This window comes from Amblyomma americanum, chromosome 2 (assembly GCF_052857255.1).
Source record: "Amblyomma americanum isolate KBUSLIRL-KWMA chromosome 2, ASM5285725v1, whole genome shotgun sequence".
Taxonomy (NCBI): domain Eukaryota; kingdom Metazoa; phylum Arthropoda; class Arachnida; order Ixodida; family Ixodidae; genus Amblyomma; species Amblyomma americanum.
This window is the reverse complement of record NC_135498.1, coordinates 133,080,167-133,102,473: the sequence shown is the minus strand read 5'-3', so window position 1 is coordinate 133,102,473 and position 22,307 is coordinate 133,080,167. Positions and strand designations below refer to the sequence as shown.

The window sequence follows — 22,307 nt, the reverse complement described above, 5'->3', positions numbered from 1 at the left end:
TGTACTCTGCAATGTCAGTGCACGTGAAAGGATTCCAGATGCTCCAAAGTATTCGGAGCTCTCCACTACGAGGTCCCTCATAGCCTGAGTCACTTTGCGGCGTTAAACTCCGTAAAACCAAGTGGGTGAATCGCCCCACCACAATAACGAGATAAATAAAGTTATGGTCTGATACATATTTCCTTTCGTGGTGCTGTTGTGGGAAAACTTTTTTAAGACTGTCGATATTTTGTTCAATGAAGAGGACTAAGTGGGGCTGGTTGGTGAATGTTCATGCAAACGAATGGACAGCGCCAACGGTAAGGAAGAGAACACATACACCAGCGCATGTGTATGTTCTTTTTTGTCCCGTCTGTTAGCGTATTTCAGCCGTTACCAGCAACTGGAAAAATTGCAGCGCAGCAGTAACAAATACGAGACGAGAAGGACGCAAACACAAGCGCTGACTAACAACTGTATTTTATTGCTCTGAGCCAGCCTATATAAGAACTAGGTACAAAACAACAAAACAGAAACCAACACATCACCTCATGCATTCGTGGCACCATTATCGGAATTGTCTCCCGTTCCTCCAATCTTTCGTCCTATCATTGGCGTTCAGAAATGACATTTCTTTTTCACTAAGGCACACAGAGGGGTTGCTGACACACTTATCTGCGCATTTTGATATCGCCAGAGCTTCTGCTATCAACCTCGTGGTGGTGTCCCGACACTTACGAAGAATAACTGTGCTTTCAAGGGCAGGGGTGCAGCCTTTGCACTGGCTACAGTGTAAGGCGAGTTCCCCTGAGTTTGGGTCCCTTAGGTTCCTTTTGTGCTCTTGTAGCCTTGTGTTCAGTCATCTCCCTGTTTGGCCTATATAGATGCTGCCGCACGACAGGGGAATTGAATATACGACATCTTTTTCGCAATCGACGAGACGCGGACGGTGCCTCGTCATGCAGTCGGGCTCACGTTCGGTGTCAGAATTTACTCCTCTGCACAACTGATGCAGTTTCTTCGGGGCCGAGAAGAAAATATCAATTCCAGCTCTGTTTCCTATCCTTTTCAGTTTGTGTGATACTGACTGCATGTAGGTATGGTATCACAGCTGCCTTTGTTCGACGTTCATTTGTGGTGGGCCCATTTCGCGATTGTTTCAGTATGCCCTCTGCAACACCAATTAGGAGATGCGCTGGATATCCGGCTTGCTCAAGACGACCCACTTGGCTTCGAAAGGCTTCCTCTTTACGGTGCCCACATGTTTTCTCAAGAGCGCTCACAAAGCACGACTTCACAATGGTCCTCTTCACAAGCTTTGAGTGCGCTGAGGCATACGGGAGGACTGGTTTTTTACCCCTCGGCTCACAGGCCCAGCAAACGTGATCAGAGCCGAAGTACAGTCCTAAATCTAAGAACCTAATGTGGCCGTTGGCTGGCCGCTCATGAGTCACTTCCAACGGTCGAAGACACTCTGAAAACATTGTCAAAACTTCGGGCACTCGCGTATTCGCACAACCGTTTTCGTCGTTCAAGATTACGAGAAAATCGTCTACAAACCTAAACACTTCGTCTATGCCAAACTCAGCGCATCGTTCCCGTATCTTGCGGTCCCGGACACCAAGGCATATATCGCTTAGTACGGGCGCGACATAAGAACCAATGCAAATCCCGTTTCTTTGAGAGACAATGTGGTCTTCGAACTGTGCAAAGGTGGAATTCAGGTAAGTGTCCAGCAGCTCCAAGAAGCTACTGACAGCCACGCCTGAAGCATTTTGAAATTTGACGGCACCATGGGCCTCGATACAATCTCTGACATCGCTTAACAGGTCGTCATGCGGGAGGGAATAGTACAAGTCTTTTATGTCCACAGATATGGCAGTAAAACTACCTCCGCGCCTATCTTTTAAGTAGTCAATCACCTGCTCGGAGCCTTTCACCTGAAAAGGGTCGTCAATATTGAGCACGTTTAGATGAGTCTGGAGAAACTTTCCTAGATTTTTCTGCCATGCCCCGTTCTCCGAAACAATAACACGGAGTGGACAGTCAGTCTTGTGCGTTTTTGCGCTAAAAAATATATCTAAGCAGAGCTTATTGTCACCAGCAACATGTATTTTTTGTTTGCCTATATTCAAAAAGGTTCGAAAATGTTCAGTTCGCAATCAAACATTTGATACTCGCACATACTAAGGTTCTGGCTCAAAAAGAGCAAATATCTCTCGCGTTTTTTTGTACGCCTCCTATCTTAGTTTACCCAACAGCCATTTTTCTGTTGCCTGTGCTACACGGGCACATTCCATTGACATCTGAGTCGAATGGCATTCGGGATTTAGAATGACATTCGCACTCCTCGGACTCCCGCAATGCTACACGACACTTTCCGAACGCATTTAAAATTTGCTCAGCATGTTTTCAGTGTACAACGGCGATGACGATGGCGGTGGTCACTGCGGTCACACTGGTGCGACAACGACACTGTCACGGTCAACAGCAGGATATAACTGTAGTGGGACAAGTTTTCTAGGCCAACGACACTGACGAATCCGATCGGCAGACGATCAGCCTTCATGTCCTCGACAGGCCGGCGGCTGAGCGAGAACACGCTGATGAGCAGATGGTGTGAATATATTCGCGCTTCTACCTTATCCGTATTAAAAATAAGCGAAACGAGCCGGTATATCTCACACGTGCACACTTGAACACTCACCAGCGATAAGTACTTGCCAAATTAACTGTAATCGACGGCGACTCCCTTCCCTTCTGCGACGACTAGGCCTAGCGAGTCCGCAAGGTTACGTCTGTGAATTTGGCGGCCGTGAACAGCGAATTCACAAGTTTATGCGAGTGCAAATGATCAACGAATGTAGTTTTGACAATAGTGATCTGAAATTAACTATTGCTCCCATCGAAGGGCGCGCATACGACGAACGGGAAGCCCCGCTGTTACCCAGACCGCCGAGCACTGCTTTACGGCCAGTAGCAGTCGCGTCGTTGCTATTTTGTGGATAACCAGTTATGCGTTTCAAACAGCACGAATCGTCCCCAATCATACTTCTGGACAAAGTAGGTTAAAATAAAGTACTGGTCACGCCGGAAGAAGGGACAATTAGCGACAAGCGCTGGTCGCACGCGATGTCAGCAGCCCGGCTGTAAAGTGTTTCTCAGGCGAGCGATCGTATCGGCGCTTCCCACAGATTGTCGTACTGCAATCACAAGCACGGGCACAACCGGTACAAAAGAAAAGAGATTATTTAATATAAATAAAGCGCAGAATGCGTTTTATGTAATGTAAACGAGCGCTAGCTGTTCGTACGCAGCGATGTGGACAACAGTATGAGTGCGACCGACCGTCCTCGTCGGCGCACTCTTGGGGAAATTTCATGCACACGCGGTAAATATTCATTGGTGTACTATTATCTGCAAGCACTTAGACAGAAGAGGGGCAATTTGCTAAATAAACAGCAAGAAAGAGCGAGCAGCGGGTACCGAGATTAGCAGCCACAGATCCAAGAGCAGTCGCGCGGCTGTGGGCGGGGCGAAGCGATGACGGCGGCGACGCCTATTGGTCGGTTCGGGCTGTGTTCACGTTTCGAAGGCATTCGAAATTCTGGAATGTCTCCGCGCAGCTCCGTCGACTAGAATGTCATCTGAACCGACTGCCGCTGAAAAACTTCCTGTAGCAGCGGAAGTTCGGCAGTCGAGCCGAATGATATTCGCTTCGAATGCATTCGAAATGCCCGTGTAGCAGGGGTATTAAAGCGAATTCAGTCCTTGCCTAGCCTCTCAGGCGCCAATACACGCTGTGATGGCGGGCCAAGACCATGTGGCCTGAGCAGAGCAGAACGGCCTCAGAGGTATGTTTGGCAGTCCATGTTCTCGGCGCTGGCAGGCTGCCCCTCTCGAGCCAATGGAGGAGGAGGAAAAAACTGTATTTTCGACCACCTGGGGATCTTTAACGTGCACTGACCTGACATCCCACAGCACGTGTGCGCCTTAGCGTTTTTCCTCCATAAAATCGCAGCCGCCGCGGTCGGGTTCGAAGCCGGGAACTCCGGAGCGCTCGACTATTGATCCGGAGTTCCCGGGTTCGAACCCGACCGCGGCGGCTGCGTTTTTATGGAGGCAAAACTCTAAGGCGCCCGTGTGCTGTGCGATGTCAGTGCACGTTAGATTCCCAGGTGGTCGAAATTATTCCGGAGCCCTCCACTACGGCATCTCTTCCTTTCTTCTTTCACTCCCTGCTTTATGGCTTCCTTTACGGCGCGATTCAGGTGTCCAACGATATATGAAACAGATACTGCGCCATTTCCGTTCCCCAAAAACCAAATATTACTCAGGTGCTTCTTTCTGGGAACCGAAAGAATTTCGAGCCGTGAAGAAAAGAGGTTGGGCGGCGTTTAAAGGAGACTTCAACCGCCAAGGAAAGTTCTGGGAACCCGGAAGAGCTTCACGCCATGAAGAAAAGTCACCAACAGCGCCGCTGTACTCCTATTCTCGTAAACCGCACCCCGCTTCCAACACGTGCGCGGGCGCCTGTTAGCTGGCGCCGATGTCTAGCACGGACAGATATCGGCGCCTCGCCGAGGTTCAGCGGCGTCTCCTGCAGTGGGCTTGCGTAGACCGGTTCTGTCGTATGTTAAGAGCGCCGACTTTGGGCGCGTGCATCAAAAAAAGGCCCCTGGAGCACACTTGTGGAATATCGAGTGTCCTCTACAGTTTGCCAACCGAAAACCATCTCTCCTCATGCTAACCCTTTCAATCAGCAGAGCAGGAAGTTAAAACACGGTTTGCGAGCGTGGGTTGCTGGTTGGAAGCAACTTTCCTGTAAGTCGGCAATTCTGCAAGTGTTTATTCACTTCTGAGAAAATGAATGATGCAAGTCGGGAGTACCCTGTGATAGATATTTGTGTTAGGATGCCTTAAAGAGCAGTGACGCGAGGCAGGTAAGATCATGTGAACCAGCTGTCTTTGAACAAGCGTTGTCTGAATTCTCAGTGCACGCGCTTACGTTGCCCCGCTGAGCGGTATACGAGCACAGTGACATCACGACTAAAAGAATAAAAGAATAGTGGCGCCATGCGTGAAAATATATGGCAATAAAGAATAAGATATCTGGCATTCTGCAGTGGTAACCGAGTCTCATAATAAACTGCACATCTTCAACCGAAAACTTATTTTAACCCAATGTTTCGAAGCCGACTAGGCTCCTTCATCAGGGGTGACGAGGGCAGTAGCTAGCGTCTTTAAGTATGAAGGGGAAGAGTGGGTCAAATCAACGAAAGCTGTGATGCGAAAGGCGTGGGAGAGGGAGAGGGGGTTAGGCTGTTAGTTACTCTGGCGCACTGCAGGGAGGTGGTGAATGGCGACTCTTTTTCGTTGAAGTCCCTGGGCATATACTGGGGGCAGGATTCCTTTTGTGCGGTTGATGTTGTTCGGGGTGGTTTGGATGTGCCAGGAGTCGAGAAAGAGCGTTTTGTGCTAATTTGTTTCGGTTACGAGGATGCTGGCTTCTTGGAAGTTGATTGTATGGTCTGAGTCCTAATAATGTTCTGCTACAGGATTGCTCTCTCTTGCGAAATTGCGGATGTCATTTTTATGTTGTCGAATTCTTCCATTGAGATTTTTGGTTTCGCCGATGTAGCTTGCGTCGCAGTCGGCGCAAGGAATTTTGTAGACTTTTGGGCTCTTTCTCTTCGCGGCCGGTCTTTATGAACAGGTAGGCAAAGCGCAACAGTGTTTGTGGGCTTGTGCGCCACCTGGAGACCCCCTTTCATCAGGAATCGGGCGATGGTTTTGCTGACACTTCCGACATAAGGTACAGTGACGTATTTTGGTGGTGGCGTTGGTCTTCGTCCGTTGATTCCTTGGCACATGTTTTCCTGGTTTTGACGTCGAATGGTTTTTTGAATAAAGTATTTTGGCTAGCCGTTCATGAAGAGTTCTTCGAATATCGTGCGTTGCTCTCTTTTTCGGTCAAGTTATGTGCTTGTTCTGCAGGTGAGACTGAGATGTGCAGTTTATTATAAGTCTTCAAACCGAACCATACAGGCAAATCTGTCAAAATGTTTAGTTTTTTTTAAACGAGTCTCCTGATTTTTGTGTTGTACTTAGCGGTGTTCTTGTGTTTTTGATATAGTTGAGTTGTAGACTCGATGCACCGTGCTCGACCCCTTTCGTCACCAAATAATCTCTTGTGAAATGGGTAGTTTGCTCCATTCGACTCATTTCTTGCCACACAAGGCGAAAGCACGTGCTTTTTGAAGCTGTCGCCAATTACGTGGCCGCAGAAGGGTCTTGCCCATTCACAATGGTCGGCTTTATTTTTTGCTGTACACAGGCCATGCCAAGGAACGTAGTAAAGGCTCTAAGTAAAAGCCTTTCAGCGTGCAGTCTTTTTCATTGAGTGAGTAGGGAAGAACCATGGCCACTCGATGATGCGGTTCCATCGAGCGGCCGGATTGGTACCAACCGCTGCCTCCACAGGCTGGCAGAACAACAGCGGGCTGACGGGGTCGCATTTTTTATTCTGGCACTGAGGCTACAATTTTGGGTTTTGTCGTGGTCTGTCTATATATCTGAGATTTACTTGACGTGGAATAAAATAATCAGACTTATTTTACGGCCACGAGTGAGTCTCGACAACGGGCGGCGGGAACACATCAGTTTTGCTGGTTACTGCATTAGACAACTGCAACACCGACACAGCCGCACATTCTGCGTCCTAAAATACGAGTCTATTGCACTGTGTTTTGAATATCGTCGTCTTCTTCAGCTGCATCCGGGCTCAACGGAACCGAACACCGAAACAGCACTGAAAAACGATGTGCTAGCACTCCTAGTTGCATTGGGCGAAACCACGCTAAATAATCCGAAATTTGCTTTTGTGCCACTGTTTACCTGTGTGATGCGCTGCGCTTTCAACAAAGTTGGTGGAATTCCTTAGGCTGGTGGAAGGCATTAAAGAATGTAACTGATCTTCTGAACAAGCTCTGATGCCATTTTTGGGAGATTTTTGTCCGTGTGTGGAGAGACCCTTTGCTGGGACTGACACATTAGCGGTTGTAAGTTTTTTTTGACAACCTGGAAACAAGAGTGTTCCTGACCTTTCCGCGCCGTTTGCGCAAAGGAACCGACTTCGCCGTGTTTCAACCCGTAGGGAGGAGAAACATAACGCAGAAACAACACACGATATTCAAAGAAATCATCATGAACGGCTACCCAAAAAATTTTATTGAAAAACCATTCGACTTCAAAACCACTACAATATGCGCCAAGAAATCAACGGACAAGGACCAGCGCCACCACCAAAATACGTCACTCTACCTTATGTCGTAGGCATCAGCGAAACCACCGCCCGAAACTTGAAAAAAGGGGGTCTCCAGGTTTCGCATAAGCCCACAAACACTGTTGTGCTTTGCCTACCTGTTCCCAAAGACGGGCCGCTGAGAGAAAAAGCTCAAGGCATTGTCTACAAAATTCTTTGCGCTGACTGCGACGCAAGCTACATCGGCGCAACCAAAAATCTCAAAGAAAGAATACGGCAACATAGAAACGACGTCCGTAACTTCACAAGAGAGGGCATTCCTGTAGCCGAACATTCCGCGGCCTCAGACCATATAATCAACTTCGAAGAAATCAGCAACCTCAGAACCGAAACAAATTACCAAAAAAGGCTTTTTCTCGAATCCTGGCACATCCAAACCACCCTGAACAACATTAACCGCGCAAAAGAAAACGTGCCCCCAGTATAGGCCCAGGGACTTCTTTCTTCAACTCAACGAAAACAAGTCGCCATTGACCGCCTCGCGACAGTGCGACAACGTGACTCACAGCCTTAACCCCCTTTCCAACCCCTCCCCCATGCCTTTCACAGCACAGCTTTTGTTCATTTCACCACCTCCTCCTCCCCATACTTAAAGAAGCTAGCTACTGCCCTCATATCCCTGTCACACGGCATTCCTCGAAGGCCTTTCCAGCAAAGGCACCTTTTTTCCCCAAAGGAGCGAAAGCTTAAAGGGGCAGCGACGCACCTACACGGTGTAGCCCAAAGGTGAAACAGTCGTTCAGGCTTAGCACCCGCTTCTGTGCTCGAGGCGGCTGAAGTGAGTGTTTTAAAATTAAAGTGGGGTATTCTTTTCAATCGTTGAGATCAGATAATATTTTTTATTCTGATAGCTTCCGTAAAAGTACTGCAAGAGCTACTCTCATCATCACCAGCACGTATTGTGTATTGCCTCGGCCACCAGGAGCACTCGGTGTTGCTGCAACACTTTCACTGTTTTGAAATCTGTGCATAGAATATAGAACCCGCACCAAAAGCAAAGCCATACACACCTTTCGTATTTAAAAAAAATATTTTCAAACATTGTTGGCTGTATCTTTTATTATTGATTTTACTTTAGACGTTGGAAGACACTGCGATCGTAGGTTCTCTAGGGCGGCGCCTTTGGGCTCCAAAGGTGTCTGACAAGTGCCTTCGCCTCCAAGGCCCTTAGCGGCAAACGCGCAACATTTGTGCCTTATAGCTGCACAACTTACGCCTTTGGATATAAGGTTTGGTTTATGGGGGTTTAACGTCTCAAGGCGACTCAGGCTATGAGGGACGCCGTAGAGAAGGGATCTGGAAATTTCTACCACCTGGGGTTCTTTAACGTGCACTGACATCGCACAGTACACGGGCCTCTAGAATTTCGCCTCCACCGAAATTCGACCTTTGTATATAAAGACCTGATTCTTAAAGGCCTTTGCGTTGCCCACGTGACAGAGGTATCGGTCACCCGTGATGAAGGAGCGGAGTCAGCTTCGAAACTTTGCGTTAAAATTAAAGTTTTTGATTGGAGAAATACACTTTATATGATTCTTCAAACCAAACCAGATAGGCAAATCTGTCAAAATTTTCAGTTTTCATTCCACAAGCAACCACGGTCTGCACTCCACGATTCGAGGAAAAGTAAAAGGAGGAAAAAAAAGAAAGGCAGGCAAAGGTACTGCAGAAGACCCCTCCCACTGTCCTTTTCTTCCTCCTCCTTACCACCCTGCAACTGGCTGTCCGTGTAGCTCTGGAAAAAGAATTTTTCCCTACCTATGTACCTGCTCACATCCTTGGCCCTTCACGTTACCGCCCCTCACTCTTCTTCATCCGTTTGATGATGCGAACAGTGGGTCTTATTTTCGTACATTTTGTGGCAGGAACATTGCCAAAAATTGTGTCCGAAAAATTTATCCTGAAAACTCACAATCGTTGATTGTGAAATCAAGGAGAAGGCTGAGTCGGGCTAGTTGGTTCATGTTGAAATGCGAGAAGGCGAGACCGACACATGCGCTGACTAACAACCAAATGGTTTATTGCGAAAGAGGGGGCAATATAAAGCATAGAAGGGACGAAGAAATGCGGTGCAAAACATGATATGGCATACATTCGGGATATCATCACTGATTAAGAAAAGCGATCTCCTGTGGGAATAGAGCTACCGATGGTTGGCTTACACATGAGTTGCCTAATGCATGAATGTGAAAGGCCCCCGATATCGGGCGCGAGGTATGATCGTTATATTTGGCGATGATAGTTGTTTGGTTCAAAAACACCTCACATTCTTCGCAATCTGCGAAATGAATGACCATATTATTTCGGCGTGACTTGTTTTCAATGTCTTTCGCGTGTTCGCGTAGCCGATCGTTGACGCACCGTCCGGTCTCTCCGATGTACCATTTCAACATGAACCAACCAGCCCGACTCAGCCCTCTCCTTGATTTCATTTCTTGTACATCGGGCTCTTTCCTTTCCACTTATTGCCTCCGCTCATCTGTTGTATGTGTAAACCTTCTGGCTACAGCAACGTGTCGGGCACGTCTCCTCACGTACTCATTGAAGAATTCCTTTCTGCCTCCGGACGTTCTCTGTTTATTCGGGGGTCTCATTCCTTCGGAAGGCCATGCCAAGCGGACGTGCCGCATCTTACGCTCCGAGACCTGGAGGCAAGCGAGATTTTACACGGAGTGCCTGAGCATTGCGTGCAGAAGCAACGTCCCTCCTGAACAAGGGAATAGAAGATTCAGTCAAGACCTGCGTGTAGCTTCGCAGACGACGGAATTCATGTGGCGACAGGTTCTTCCTAGGCTCCCTCGCCGAAAGGCGCCCCCGACCTCGCCTCAACATGACGTCGTCTCGCCTCAACAAGACGTCGTCGTGCTGGGGAACGCAAGTGTCCCCCGAAGGTGAATAACCTGCTCGTGCTGGGGCCGAAATACTGCGAGCATCCGCGACTCGACAAAACACAGCTCCTCTCTCTTGTTAGGACCGCTACCAGAAGAGTAAGAACGGATGAAGCTTGGAGATGTATCAAGGAAGGCGTGGATTCTCTACCCCAGGAGGTGAAGAAAGGAAGCACGCGCCGTCTCACTGCAGCAGTATCAGCCCTCAAAGACGCTGGCGTCAAGCTCGTTCAGTCGGACAAAGAGGGTGGTTTTGTCGTCGTGGTAAACGACCTCTACAAGGAAAAGGCTCAAGCTGCAGTCGCTGCAAACTTCAGACAAGTGAAAACTGTCAAGCCGTCGAAAGTGCAAGAGCAGGCAGTACAGCTTTGTGAGCGTGCTGGACTTTCATGACTGGCCTCTTCCGTCAAAGCGTCGAAGGCATCTAGCCTTTTCGTCTTCTTCAGCGCCAAGACGCATAAAGTAAGCTGCCCCTTTCGTGTCATTGTGTCCGAACGAGAAACGTGGCAGCGCGAGGTAGCGGTGTTCCTGCAGAAGTGCCTGTCGCACCTTGAGATTGAAGATCCTTTCCTCATCAGAAAGCCGGAGACCGTGTCAGAATTCCTTCAAAACGAGTGTCCTGCCCACGTTGGCGCGTTTTCGGTGGATGTCAAGGACTTGTACTACTCCCTGCCGCAAAGCGCGGTGATCGCAGAAATCAGCAAGTGCATCGACCGTCACGGAGGCACCAAGTTCCAGAACTCTAGTGGTATAAACGTTAGCATGTTTCTAGAAATGCTCCGCTTTTATTTACAGTCCACGTTTGCTAGAGTTGATGATAGTTTTTTCATCCAAAAACAAGGTGTTTGTATTGGATCCAGCCTCGCTGCCGTTCTCAGCGATCTGTTCTTAGCTTCGTGCGATAGACAACTTCAAGCCAAGCTGGACGGCACCGTTGTTAAGGTTATGCGTTATGCAGATGACGTTTTAGTATTTTATCGCAAAAGTAACGCCCAACAAACTGTTGCTCAGATTTTTGACGTGTTCAGTACTGAACTTAACAACCTACAATTGACCACAGAGTTACCTACTAACAACAAACTAAGGTTTTTGGATCTGGAACTTGTGCTATCGTGTGACCATGTGTGTTGGATATACTCCCCGTGCTCCCAGAAAAGCCTGCTCCCCTTCCGGTCGGCCCACTCTAAGATGGTCAAGCGCGGGATAGAGAAAACATGCATGAAAGCCGCTCTGTTTAGATCATGTGCACATAAGACCCAAGCCAGCTTTGACGCGCAGGTTACTAGGGTTACCGCTGCGGGATACCCGACGAAGATCTTATCTAACATAGCAGAGTCGATATTAAAAGAATGCAGAATTCAGAAGGAGATGCGCAAACTGGACACTAAGCACATAACATGTATTCCGTATGTTCACCAAGTTTCGCATAACCTGAAAAAGATTGTGAACAAAGCCGGCGTAAAGCTCCTTTTCTCTGCCAAGAACAAATTGGGAGGCCTGTGCAAGAGAGTGAATCAGGAGAGTGGAAAGAAGTCTTGTCAGAAGAAACACAGAAACAAATTCGTCAACTGTTGCTATGGTGTAGTGTACAAGGTCCCACTGTCATGCGGCCGTTTCTACATCGGAGAGACCGGACGGTGCGTCAACGATCGGCTACGCGAACACGCGAAAGACATTGAAGACAAGTCACGCCGAAATAACATTTCGCAGATTGCGAAGAATGTGAGGCGTTTTTGAACCAAACAACTATCATCGCCAAATATAACGATCATGCCTCGTGCCTGATATTGGAGGCCTTTCACATTCATGCATTAGGCAACTCATGTGTAAGCCAACCATCGGTGGCTCTATTCCCACAGGAGATCGCTTTTCTTAATCAGTGATGATATCCCGAATGTATGCCATATCATGTTTTGCACCGCATTTATTCTTCCCTTCTATGCTTTATATTGCCCCCTCTTTCGCAATAAACCATTTGGTTGTTAGTCAGCGCATGTGTGTCTCGCCTTCTTCCGTCCCGTCCGTCAGCGCTGTTTTGCCTACCATTTCAAGTTGATTGTGAGTTTTCAACGAATGTGAGTTTTCAGGATAAATTTTACGTGCACAAACGTGGCATTTGTATTGGTTCGTGTGTAGCTCCCGTTCTAGCTGAGATCCTTTTAGCTGAGATTGACCGCTCGCTATCGCGGGTACTTTCTGACGACCGTATCGTTCGGGTGTTCCGATACGTCGATGACTTTTTAATCCTTTTAAATATTGACCGCAACGATAACTTGACACAGCTGGCAATGGACGTTTTAGAATCTTTTAAGTCTGCTTTTGCCAGTTTATTTTACCATTGATTTTCCTGCAAATTATTTTTTGCAATTCTTAGACTTAAAGTTATTCTTTAACAAACGACCACTTATGCTGGGCGTACATGCCTAGGTCAAAAAAGGCACTCCTGCCCTTCAACTCGTCCCATTCGAAGCTGGTCAAGAGGGGTATTTCGTCAACTTGCCTCAGGGCTTCGATAACCAAGTCCTGCCCTCACAAGGTTAAGGCTAGCTTTGATGTACAGGTGGATTGCCTTCGGTCCACCAGTTTTCCGCTGGCCCTCCTTCAGGGTGTTGCCGAGTCCCTGTTTAATTCCTTCCTCCCAAACTCAAAGCCTCGTGCGGCGGATGCCCAGGAGAGGCGGATGTATGAAGTAATTCCCTATGTACACAGGGTCTCGCACGGCATGAAGAGGGTCGCCGGTATATTCAGCGTAGAGGTCCTTGTTTCGGCACCTTGCAAGCTGTCGCGTTTGTGCAATTTGGTCATACCAGATAGGGAAAAGAAGATTGAGTGTAGCACAAACCACAGGAACAAGTTTGTGCAATGCAGAGTGAATGTAATCTATCAGATTCCGCTGAGCTGCGGTAAGGTGTACGTAGGGCAAACTGGTCGATGCATCAACATTAGATTATTAGAGCATGCCAATTCCTTAGCTGATTCCAGAAAGCAGCATCTGCCTAGCCATTGCAAGATCTGCAAGCATGACGATAAAGATTGCACTCCACTTTTCGGCAGCACAAAGATTATCGGTCGCGCGAGGGTTTAGAAAGAACGTGAAGTTATTGAAACCTTGGAAATCGCGAGATTAGGGCCTGACAAATATGTTAGCGAGGCTTCCATACACCTGAACCGCAAGGAGTTAGAGTTTCCAGCTTTGGCGTGTTGATTATGGCTTTTGTCTTTGCTGTTGGTGCGCATGCGATTTGTTCTCGAAGGAAGGAGGCGTTGGTGCAATAAACCAGTTGTTAGTCTGTGCTTGTCTCGTGTGGTTCTGTGCTTCTTCTCTCTTGACCCGCCCTTTTTGCGCAGTTATTCATATTTTCCATAATGTCGTACCAACTAGCCCCTCACCGCACTCTTGTATATTAAATCATACGAGAATTTTCAATAGGGAGATAATAAAAAAAATTTAGGGGGAAACTTCAAGCGAACGACGTGATATAGTTAATGCCTAGATAGGCGCAACTGCTAGCTCTTAGCATTGCACTGGTAGGTCGTTGGGGGTCCTCATACCATTCCTTGCGGAATGGTTCAGCGGTTAAGGGATGAGCCACTGCCCAGCGGTGGGGATTTCTGCTATGGGTGCGGTTTATGGGACCCTCGTAGCTCTTCCCGAGCAATGCCTCGAGATCAATAATTCATTTAACTGCCGCCTTCAGGGGTGGTCAGCTTACTCGCAATCCGGTGGGCACGTTGTGACTTGCTCACAGCGCCGCCGATGACACCAACGGCGGCGGATTTTCTGTACACCGGGAGCCTTAACGCTATCCTGCAAAACGTTGTCCATGCAGCACCGCTTTTTTCATCCTACAAGCTCTTGGCAAACCTTGTGACGTTAGCCTCTAGCACCTGCTTTAACGTACAGCAAGCCCCGGGATGATTCCATAGGTATACTATCGCGTCGAAAGTATTACCACGGAGGTTTATTCAAGATTTAACGTTTTATTATTTCATTTCATGAGGTGTGTAATGTGTGCTAAACAATCACCTGCCGGCACTGCAACTTTGCCGGTTCGGTTTGAAATACTGAAGTGTGTGCAGGATTGCGTCTTGCCTGGCGAAAAAAAACATTAATAGAAGCTTTTAGTTGAGTCGTACGCAGTAGGCTTGCGTACCCATCTCTTACTGCGTTTCGTACGCTGTGAAAAGTGTAAACACAAGGCTTTAGTTGGCCGTGCCGTAGCGTCCCTCAGGCGGACTCGTAAACAGTAGCGCCATTTAGCAACGAGATGTCAAAGCACATTAACGCTCGGTTGAAGAAATTTTACCGGTGCGTGTGGGCAAAAGTAGGCGAAATAAAAGCGAACCGCTACCATGTCAGCGAGCTATCGCGTAAAAAAAATCCAACGGCGACATGTATTCATTCCGAAGCAGGCGAACTGAGCGCCGCCATGTTCTCTACGCAGCACGTAGCGTCCAAGGTTACGTACACTACGCTGCGCTATACTTTATAGCGGGCGGGCATCCACAACGCGCGGCTAGATACGTTGCGTTCTGCACATGCGCATTTGTCACCCGCAGTGTCGTTGCGTGCGCAAGCTCACTGCGTACGTCCCACTAAAACTGTATTCTGTCAAGTGGCAAAACCTAGCGTAATGCTTTGAGCTTGCCAATCAGCATTTTATGTCGCAACAGCTGTCGCAAAACTTGAAGGAACCGTCTTGTGATCCGCAGCATCCTCGTGGTTTTAGTACTTCCACTCGCCAAACGTACTCAAGTTGACAAAAAGCGCGCAGATATGCAAAGGGAGCGTTAGACAAGGTCAAATAACATTTCACTCGCGGCGCTCCATATGCTTCGTACATTACTGCTTGTTCTATTTTTTCTCGCTTCCGGTGAGGCGATGCCCGCGCCGGCAGAACTAGGTGCAGCTGTTGGAGCTTCGAGCGCAGTTACCTTCATTGTACTGCGACCGACGGTACGTTATTTTTCTTCCTTGTCCTATTTTTAAGAATCTGCTGTTGTCTGGTGACGAAGTATACTGATAGACTTGGTACCACTGCAAAAAATATATCACTTAACACTGCTCTCTGTGCGCAAAGAAAAAAAAAACGGCATATGTATTGAAAGAGTGACTCGAAGAATCCTTCGTTAGATCGTGGAAAGCCGTATTATTCACTTGCCGAATGGTAGAACTAAAATCGTATCTTTGCTAGAAATATTAACAGGGAATCGTTTACTCTTGGCAGAGAAGCGGTGGTCGTAATATAGCGCCCTCCATAGTCGCGTACAACTCAGGAACGAAGCGGCACTTGTCTCTCAAAGGAAGCCCTCCAGCCAATGGAGACGACAAACTTTGTTGACGGCGCGGTTAATCCAATTTAGCAGTGGATAATTATTGATGCGAACGCATTAGATGGCTATGTCCCGAGTTTTGTGTCAACAAAACTTTCTAGGCACGATTACGTCGTTCTGAGAAGATAAATGTGCAAAAGTTTCATTGTGTTACATAGTGCATCATGAGATCTTCCTGGAGGGAACATTTGTTTAATGAATTCCGATTACTTTAATAATCACACTTCAACGACAAAATAGCCCCGGGCGTCGACATAGCACGTGGACGTGATAAGTAAAATAAATAAAGTAAAAACTTTAATAAAAATAAAAATATTTTAAGATAAAGATAACAAAGTAACAATAAGAAATAAAAACAAACAGATCGCGGACTCGCGTTGTGGAAAAAACACGCGTTACAGAAAGTTCCATGATTTTGTAATCCTCCACGTACGCAGACTCAAGTGCCCTGGTAATTTTTCCCCATTCATTTGTAACCACCTGCCATTTCACCCTTGCAGCTCCAAAGGATCGAACAAAGGGGAGAATCGGTCGACGGCATTGGCTGGGGGCTTCTATGAGGGGTATTGGTGGCTTCTTTCTTGGTCTGCATCTGACTACCTTCCTTATTCTGTAAAACCCACCCGAACCTAGTAAAAGAGCGCGTGCCAAAATAGTCGTCATATTTTCGCCACAGTTCTAGCAAGGATATTAAAATCGAAGTGACATACCGTGCTTGTGTCCATCGCGATCTCCTGGTCAAAGTGTAGATCTGCTGCGTGGAAGGCTCCTAGCGTTGCTTTGCGAGGGAGAACACTGGGATGTAAATAAAGCCCTAGAAGAAAGGTAAAGGTTCTAGAGGGGTGGTCTTAGTGGCCAGCACGATTTGATGATGTCAGTATGCTGTTACGAGAAAGTAAAGGATTTCTAGTCTACTGCTTAGTGTAGTCAGCTGAATAATCTTATACTGCACTCTACTGCGGTAGCTTTGCGTTGGGAATTCTTTGTAATGTTTGAAAGAGCATGAAGAAAGAGTCATTTACAATTAAAACTCTGGTTCTCAATAAGCTTCAGTGTTTTTACATTTTTGTACCAGGGTTCCTGGACACTGTGTATGCTGTGTGTTATCCCCATGTGTGCAAAAATAACTGTTCCATTATTTTATTGAGTACAACATAAATAGTTGGGAGGCCTGAGTTTATATGTGCTTCGAACTGGGGCTTCAGAAAATGTGTACTCGTATTATTACTCCCGGTTTTGATTCCCAATCGGAAACACTTTTAGAGACTGTTCTCCGCTCGCGAGAGATGTACTGAAAAATGTGACGTCTAGCACAAGCTTCCGGAAGAGGAGAGAAAATGAAGGAGCACTACGACCTGAACCTTTCGCCTGCTGCACAAAAATTGGCACCACAGCTTCAATAATGTCTCAAGCAGGTTAGGAACAGAGCTCACTTTTGAGATTACTTGCGAGCTTTAGTAACTGTGTCCTGATGTACCTGGTAGAAAAAATGAATCATCGAGAATGGCAGCGAAACAAAAAAAGATTAATAATCCTTTTGCAAAATGCGCATACTAAGTGGTCTGCAAGATACCTCTCTCGCGCAAAGTTTAATAAAGAGGACTTTCACACTGAAAATATTGGACCCCAATTTCTAATAGGCGAAAGTTTCTCAAAAAATTGAAAGACATCCGCACAGTACCTGCTAAGAGCCATGTATATGAAGAAGACTAGCACTAGCTGCGTAGGTCTAGCCTTCATTCTAATACACAGTTCAGAATTAAACATTTTCTCTGCTTTGTTTGGTACTGTGTGCTCGCGACCACTTGTTCCATCGACACACGTCCTATCTATGTTTCGTTGATACTATTACCCACGCGTGTGGAGCACAGACAATATGATAAGGCATGCTTTAAACCAATAAATTCTTGAGAGGACGCATCCTTCCGTTTTTGTGGGCCCTGTCTTTCGAATGTCGATTCTTTTCCCTGCAATTGTTGCGAAAAGGCAAATCAACTACCAAATAAAAGCCGCTTTACATAGGTCTGCTTAGAGAAAGGTACGGCTGTTATGGGCCTGGCAGTCGATGCTATCATAGCTTGCTTTTTCACTGTGTGATGGAGGCTGCGGGATAGAAATCACGCTCGATTATTTTACAGGTACTGCAGCGAAAGGTACCCACAAAGTAGAGATCTCTTAAATGTACGTGGGAAGACTTTCTGGGAAACAGTTCAACAGTGGCGCTTCAGCGGCGATCAGAAAAGACGTATGCTTATGGGGGGTGACAAGCATTCTACCTAGGAGGCTAAGAAACGTCAAGCAAGGATAGCGTTCAAAAATTGAAATAACGATGAAAAATGTTTTGTAGTCACCTAGCATGATTTCCGATTTCCGCCTGAATGCTTAGTTCACTGTTTGCTTCAGTATTTTCTCACCATCTAGCTCAAGCTGTCCCCTGCTTGCTTTAATATATGAAATCCAATCTCCACACTAAACGCCAACGTCGATATGGTATCCTGTCAGTTTCAGTGCTTGTACTACCACACAACAATTCTGCGTAACAAATCATTTGCCAGCCCGACACCTGCTCGAGAACCGCGCCGCGATGGACCAGCGGTTAGGGCTCCCGACTGCTCAACCCGAGGACACGGGATCTATGCCGGCCGCGGCCGCGCTTTTTGATGGGAGCGAAACGACACAAACCGCTCGTGTTCTCTGTGATGTCGGTACACCTTAAATAACCTCAGTTGCTCAAAATTGCCGAAGCACTGCACAACGATGCACTCATAACATGAGTGGCTTCGGGACGTTACAGACAAACAGCATATGATGCCTGCCTTAGAAAGAAAGGCCACTTGATACGGCAACACTTGGATAGCCGCAGAGCTTGAAGCTGCCTTGTTTGAATGGGGTCAGCTGGTTCTGTAACAGGCCCGACGTCAACGAGGCAGTCATTGAGGGAGTTATAGGCTGGAAAGGTTGGGAGATAGAAGGGAGTGTTGACATGATTTAAACCGTGTTTAAAAACGCTGCAGTGTTGTAGTTCTAATGAGCAGAGTGAAACGCAAATGAGCAGAAAAATACAAGCCATGGCAAAAATTAAACTGATGCTCGCAGTTGCAGTCCAAAGTAGCAATAAGCAAAGTTAAGAAGAAAACTGAGCCAGTTTTGGTGGAGCTTTGATGAGTTTCAGAGTGGAATCAAACATCGAGAAGAAGGAAGGGTTTCAGTTGGCGCCTGCGATATGCACAATATGTCCACAAGAATGCAGCCTGTATTTCTTTAAGGCGGTGCTACACATTTGAACCGGTTCGTGATGCACTTCGCATTACCGCTGATGTTATTTAAAGCGAAAAGTTAAGTTATACGCTGCCCAAAGCATCGTCAAAGCTCCGGAGTGCAACCACGAAATATTTTTTTTCCTCTAGTACTTGCAGTCCGATCTCGCTTCCTTGAGAGCAACAGCGGTTCATTTAAACCTGTAATCACACAGGAAAAACAAGAGTTCCGTGACGTAAAGCCCCAGCGTTGGAGGAAATTTAAGACAGAATTCAAAACAGCACAGGGCTGTGGACGTATGCGCATGTGCACGTGAAGCGAATGCTCTGGTATGGCATCAAGGTTACATGTGCGCCATGAGAGAGGGAAAAGCAGGCAAATGCAATTTTCAATACTTCACAGAGCGCTCACACAAAATTGGACGAGGAAGGAAGAGGCAGAAAAAGCAGATGAAGGTACGTAGAGGCATGTGCATAAATACCATGCGCTTGAAGAGTCGCTGGGAAGGTAATCGGTCGCGGAGCAAAGCCCGCTGCTTATAGGAGCGTCGCACTGAGGGCAGCTGAGGACAGAGGGCACATCGGAGTCCCGTGCTATCCTTTATTCCTCCTTGCAGCCTCTGCGTTTCAGTTTTATTTAGACCGGAATCCTCAGGCATTCTCCGGCGCGGCCATTTTCCGCCGACCGGTGCGCCGCGGTGCGGGTGTTTCTTCGGGCACTGCGGGGCTGCGCCAGCTCCGCGGCCGCGCCTGCATACAACCGCGATTTACTGCCCTTAAGGTGCTTAAGAAATATTGCCGAGCATAGCTGCACAGTGCGGTTGTTGTTTTTGCAGTAAGTCCTTGCGTTACGCCGCCGCCGAGTGATTCAGTCCATTCCTGGCTAAGTCACCTCAAATAAAGTTTTGTGTGGACACCATTTTCGCTGTCTTTCTGCTATCCGGATTGCAGTCACCATTTCGTGACACTCCAATAACCTCAGTACGTTCTGGAAGAAGGGACATTTGAGTACTGAAGCACAGTGCACACCCCCATATCTTAGGTGATGGAGCGCTTTAACGACCGTTGCGAAGAGCATTAAACGCGCGTTCTACGCGCAGCGCCGGCGCGATCCGCAGTCCACCACGCCGCGCCAGCAAGACAGATGGCAACCGGTGTCGAAGGTAGGAGCGCTCGCACAGCCTGCTTACGAGGGTCAAACAATTCGGTCTACAGGTGGCGCGAAGAAAAATGAGCTGCGAAGCTTTTGCAATTCTACGCAGCAGCAGGAGAGCAAAATCCGCCAGTAGGCTGACCTGCCAACCGAAACAGCTCCGCAAGCGACGGTGCTGCTGCTACGTGGTTTGTTTCACAGTATGCACGCTGTTGATCTCTCGCGGTGTTGTAGAATCGTCGCCATTGATCGGCCTTCGGGACACATTGTGAATAGACTCGGGAGGTGTAAATGCATGCCTCTGGCATGGTGCAGGTCCGGCTGGCGAGCGGGCTTGGATTAGAGGCACCGGCACATCGCATCTCTTGGGAGCCAAGGTTTGAAAAGCTCTAGAGGACCGATTATATCGTCGGTGGAGCAACTCTTATCCTAATGGGTAAATTGCACTTTGTCATTCGTCGCAAAATCAATTCGCTTAGCAACAGAGAATGTTCTCTAGATGCGAGTATAAAATATGGTCAAGAATAATTTCTTTGTCATCTAAGAACTGTGACAGGTGGCAATTAGGAACAAACTATGAGTGAAGTATCCTAGAGGACTGTGTTAAGACGATGAGAGGGCCTCACAACAAAACTGCTGGCTTAACTCTTCTTGTATGTTTAAAAACATTTGGTGAACTATTTAGCCGCCATAAGCATGCGGTTGACAAGATATAAAATTTTGGCTTACACTGTGTCGTAACGCATCCGGGAAATGTGGTAGCGGTAAGTTCCAATAGGCGGTGTCTATGGTTCTTGATTCGAATTTCTGATGCATTTTCCGTGAGCCTCCTTCCAGTTGATATTAGCCATTTAAACTCCATTCAATGTATTTGCAAGATGCAATAACTTCACAAAGGTTTGTCATAAAAATGTCATACAATTATCATTAAAAGGCCGTTAAAACGTCCTACATTGGTTCAAAATCATGCATTTGTCATTATAAATTTCATTTGTACATTTCTACAAATATTTTTTGACATTTGTATTTTGTACACTTTCAACATGAATGCTTGAATGAGGTTACTGCATGATACAGCTTTTCAAGTAGAGAATTTAAGCACGAAAATGGAATAATATGTGTGTTTAAATAGTCCCACGATTGCAGCCGCGTAAGGTATAGTGCACCAAAATGCCTCCACATGCATTCCGACCCCGCAGATAGGTTGTTAGCGACAAAATGACCGTGGCGACAAGTGGGCTTGTCTGACCAAATCCCGCCTTCTGCCCTCTCTTTCGTTTCTTTCCTCTCATCTGTTCGCTCATAGGCACCCTCCAGGCTTCGGTATTGTGAGATCTACCTCGCTTTTTCTTTCCTCACGGGCTCTTTTTTCCTGCTCGTATTAGTTTTTCCAGAAGTACACCATTCAAGAGTACGCGCACGATTGGTATCGTTAGGCAGATTACTTCCAAGATATATGTCTCCTTTGCAGCCGTATGGCGACGACAAGATTTTAAGTGCACCTCATTGTGTAACCAACTATAGTTTTGTTCGACTGCACTCGTTCTTTCGTCAGCAATTTCCCACAACCATAGGCTATTCATGGCCAGGTTTTTCACACGGATTGATTTTTTTTTCTTAGCATGTAGCTGTGCTCGTTTTTCAATTGGGATTGACATTGCGCTCTTGTTCAGCTCCTGTGGCGCTTTTACGTTTTGTAAATATTTTCATCAACTCTATAGTTAGCGCACCGCCGGAGGATATTAATAGCCTGCATTCCTCCTCGTAGAAGAATATGTCACCACGCGACACCCGAGTTGCCCACCTCACGCAGTGGTGTGCTAAACCTTGAGGAGGCGTTATGCAGGCTCGTGGTCTATATTTATTCGAAGCGCTAAAAGAACAGTGGCCACAGGACTCTTACGTTGATTTGTTCGGTCCCCGTGCTTCTTTCTATGCTGGCAAACATTGCAGAACTCTTTTTAGAGAGGCTGATGCAGACGTACACCTTCTCTGCGATAAAAGGCGACTTGTGTGCCATGTCATGCTTTAACCGGAAATGCGTGAGTTGCTGTGCTGGCCAGCAAGCTCGTCAAAGCTATGTGCGAGACGGGAACCAGATGCTCTCCGAATATTTCTGTATACTTAGATGTTACCAAGGTAGGTTGAAGCCTTGTATCCCTTCACAAAGGCTCTCTTATGGCGGAAGGAACGGAGTGAGTCGTAGGCGCGGTACACGCCATTACCATGGTTTCTCCGATTTAAGTGCGATAAGTGAGAGCTTTTAGGAAAACGCGTTTAGTTTTCCAGAGAAAGTCATGAAAAGACGCTTGTATTTTAAAATCGTAGGAAAATATCTGCCGTTGCTTTTTTGTTACGCTCGGAAATAGCTG

The 22,307-nt window shown here is 47.1% G+C and overlaps 1 protein-coding gene and 1 pseudogene across 2 annotated transcripts in view; both read left to right on the top strand.

The window, feature by feature from the left end:
- Positions 1-9,694: 9,694 nt before the first annotated feature.
- On the top strand, positions 9,695-20,328 carry LOC144120075 (uncharacterized; annotated as a pseudogene).
- Positions 15,059-22,307, top strand: part of LOC144121815 (monocarboxylate transporter 12-like) — a 36,610-nt gene continuing 29,361 nt past the window's right edge. For both annotated transcript variants that reach the window (XM_077655224.1, XM_077655223.1), the window contains exons 1-2: positions 15,059-15,148; positions 20,251-20,371. The gene's annotated coding sequence lies outside the window, so the exon portion shown is untranslated. The remainder of the gene's footprint in view (positions 15,149-20,250; positions 20,372-22,307) is intronic.